The sequence below is a fragment of the Anoplophora glabripennis genome, unplaced genomic scaffold (genome assembly GCF_000390285.2).
Source record: "Anoplophora glabripennis isolate ALB-LARVAE unplaced genomic scaffold, Agla_2.0 scaffold38, whole genome shotgun sequence".
Lineage (NCBI taxonomy): Eukaryota > Metazoa > Arthropoda > Insecta > Coleoptera > Cerambycidae > Anoplophora > Anoplophora glabripennis.
Genome location: NW_019416373.1, coordinates 753,275 through 757,122, shown reverse-complemented (window position 1 = coordinate 757,122; position 3,848 = coordinate 753,275).

Genomic DNA, 3,848 nt, shown 5'->3' with positions numbered 1-3,848 from the left:
ATGGGATTTAGGAAAAATGTATATGTTTGAAATCAATTTCGTTTTTATCAAGTCTTTCAAATGTATTCCCTCCTTGCTGTCAGCTGGTTGCGACGTTGCCACATTAATCCTCAAGTCAGACAGAAATGCATTGGTTTCTGTTTCTAATTAATACAGCTGTACTATGTTCAAAACTTACATTAGTTTTACATCAAAACTCTCACAAAAATAAGATAATAATGTGTACTATCTATGGAAAAGTTTTGTTTCACAATTTCTGGTTCAGTTTTTTCTCAGTTATGGGCAAAAAAAGAGCCGCACCGTCCATCTTCGCCATATAAACCTATGTTAAAATGAAGAACATTCAACAGATATAAAAGATTTGGGAGTAACGTTTGATCAAAAATTATCTTTTCATGAACACATACGCAATATCTCTTCATCATCTTATAGAAGCCTTGGGTTTGTGATCAGAAATTGTAGAGATTTTACTGATCCTATAAAAACATACAGGGTGTTCCATTTTTGAAAGTTTCAAGTTAACTAAACTCGGCATTAAGTGTCTAGCACTCTATATGCAATTAAGCCACTTTGAAAATATACTATAAAATACACATGGTTTGAAGCTAGTTACTGTTTCTCTCCATTTTTTTTTAAATTAAATATCTCGAAAACGGTTAATTTTAGGAATAGGGAAACTTCATAAAAGTTCCCCTAAAATAACACAGAATCCAAAATTGCAATAATATTATAGAGTGTTCCATTTAAAATAAACCAGAAGTACGTGGACGCCATTATTTTAGTTGAGAAGGGCATGCTCGAAAACCCCGTATCCAAAATTTTCAAAATTCAAATCGAAGTAGTCTCTGANATTAAAAACACTTCGAATGAGGTGTCACTCGACGTAGAGTGCCATTTAAGATTCTAAAGTTGAATGCACCCTCGCGAAGGGGGTTGTTCTGGTGAGTCTGTATTTAACGCTAAAATGTGTCCCCCTCGAAAAGAAAATGGCTGTGTCGCGGCAATTTTAATATTTTGGAACGTAGTTCAAAATAAGCCGGGTGCAAAGTTTTCAATGGTACACCCTATATATCTGCAAGAATAGAATGATAAAAACATGTATATTAGCTAGAAAAGTAGACTTATTGAAAATCATATTTCATGGTTCTTACGAAGAACTATTCTTTTAAATTACTCTTACACTTTTTGCAGTTCTTAAAATTTTAGTATGAGAGATGTTGAGGTTACATTCAAAATATATTATTCGCTTTTGCGTTTCTATTATTATTTTGATAAAACAAAATGCCTTTGTAATTTTGTTCCTTTGTTAAGGGACTAAATGATTCACATTAAAATAAACATTAGCTGTATCAATGTATTTTTTTATATCTAGAAATAATATAATCTTATTCAAAGGATTAACTTCATCATTTTGTTTTAATTAGGTATTCATTTATAATCGCTGATATTGAATGAACAAAAATTATTTTGTTTCATAATATTATAATTAAATTTGAAAAGATGAAAGGGAATAAGCCTATTTATGTATTGTTTATATTAACATTAAAAATGAAAGAAGAGATTATTTTGTTTGATTTAGCTATTTATTTACATAGGTAATACTTCAAAAAGAGAAAATATTTGACCTTCGATGTACTGCGGAACAGAGTAGTAGTACAGAGCCTTCATAAATGATTACAAGCCACTTGACCAGTAATTTTATTTGGAAGTAATTTAATTTCTTTCATGTTGATAATTAAATTTCGGTAAATTTAAAAATTATTAAAACGATAAGATCAAGATCACATTAAAACGCAACATTCTGTTTCATCGTTTGTGATTGGTGTAATTTTTCAAGACATTCAACCAATCAGCGATCGCGTTATTTGGAGTGTAGTCATAACAATTTGACATTGTTCAATGTAAACAAGTCATTAAGGGAATTTTCGTTGCCGGTACCAATCGTGCAATATTGGGTCGCCTAAACTCGGTGGTCACGTGGCTTCTAAGCGTTTATAAATGCTCTGTTGAAGAAATTAAGAAGAAACTAATCGCTCACCATTGCTATAAAATGCACCAAAGAAGTGTACAAAAAGGAGCATGAAACTGTTGTTACTAGTACTGACCATTTGCCTATTTCGAGAAACATAAAGGAAAGCCTGCAAAAACGAAAATGTATGTCCGCAAGATGTTGGTCTGTAATATTGCACGAAATAAATGGAAAAACTTACCTTTTAATTTTAACGTGAGCCACAATAAACGAAGTTAATCTCTTGCAGATGAGGTCCTGATAAAAACCGTCTTCAATATTTGCGTCAGTATCAAGGGATATCTGTTTCAGGTAGCTGACCAACAACTGAAACTGAAATTTTAAGTGCAACCCTAGGTAGAGAGACACACAACATATACATCCAATACTGTATCCTGCACTAAGGACGCACAAATAATATAGTCCTAGGAAAAAGTAGGACCAGACGCCGAGATGTTCTTTTAGAAACGTCACTGCGAATTGGTAATGTGCAAAGTCACTTACTACGGGCAGCAACCCGCAGTGCACCGCTGTAAGTAGTATGAACGTCAGTGGGAAAAAATTTCTCGTCAGGGCGCATTGACGGAGAAGTTCTTGATGTATTTTCGTGCCGGTTGCGTTGAAGGGTAAGAAGGAAGTTCCCACTGCATCAGACAGGTGCAAAATGTCTCTTGCGTAGTATATCATCAAGGCATATGAAGAAATCCCCTAAAAAAGTATATGCCCAGTTCAGTCTACTCCGTTTGGATGGTGAAAATCTCGTGTGCAGTGGCAAAGTGTAGGAGTGATCAGCGGGGCAAAATTTAGTCCAGGAAAATTAGACGAAAATAGGGCCGAACCTCGGAATTGCATAAAGAAAGTTCGATTTTGATGGGACAAAGTGCGTTCGCTTCGTAATTGCATCTAGGTCAAAGTCTACAACGTCTCATGCGGCGCTAATTTGTTTATTTATAAATAATCAATTATTATTAACAAATAATCGTATTTCGGATATTACGTGGGGTGGAAACGGCCAATCTTGATGCGGTAAAGCTCATTCTTCTTCTTATTAGTTGTACTTTAACTGTAAAGGACCCCCACCGATCTTCATTTGTTTATCGGTTTTTATTTGATTGTTATAAACAAATTAGACGTGATATCTGCGGTCGGGAGTAGGACTAGCCGATTTGGACGGGATGAACGTGGTTTTATATAGAAAGTTCAAGACCCTAATGCAGGAAGTGAATTCTCAAAAAGCTGAAGACCATATAGAACATGAATCATTATGAATAAATGTTATCCACTTCTCTTTGATTAAAAATTATCCATTCTAAGTCTTAGTTACAGATTGCACGTGTAATTTTTTTATAATGATTAATTAGTAAAAAGAAACAAATGAAGATCATTCGGACCTTAACGGTTTTGGAATATCCCGGATGATGATCAAAGTGACTTATTCCATAAAAATCAGACTTTTCTCGTCCAGCTCACAGATAACAGCCCGAATTTGTATATACTAATTCATTGAAGATCAATGAACAAATGAAAATCAGTCTGCCCTTAGTGGCCCTTAGTGGTTCTGGATCACCTTGTAATCCAAGTACGAGAAGAGCGTCGATTACCGCGTGAAAATCCCCCTCTCCCAGTCCGATTGCCTAATTTGCTCTTAATGATCGAATAAAAATCAATAAACAAATGAAGATCGGTGGGAGTCTCCCAAAGTTAAGGTACAACTAATCAGAAGAAGAATGGGCTCTACCGCATCAAAATTGGCCTTTTCCAACCCACGTAATATCCGAAATACGCTAATTTGTTAATAATAATTGATTATTAATAAATAAACAAATTAGCGCCGCATGAG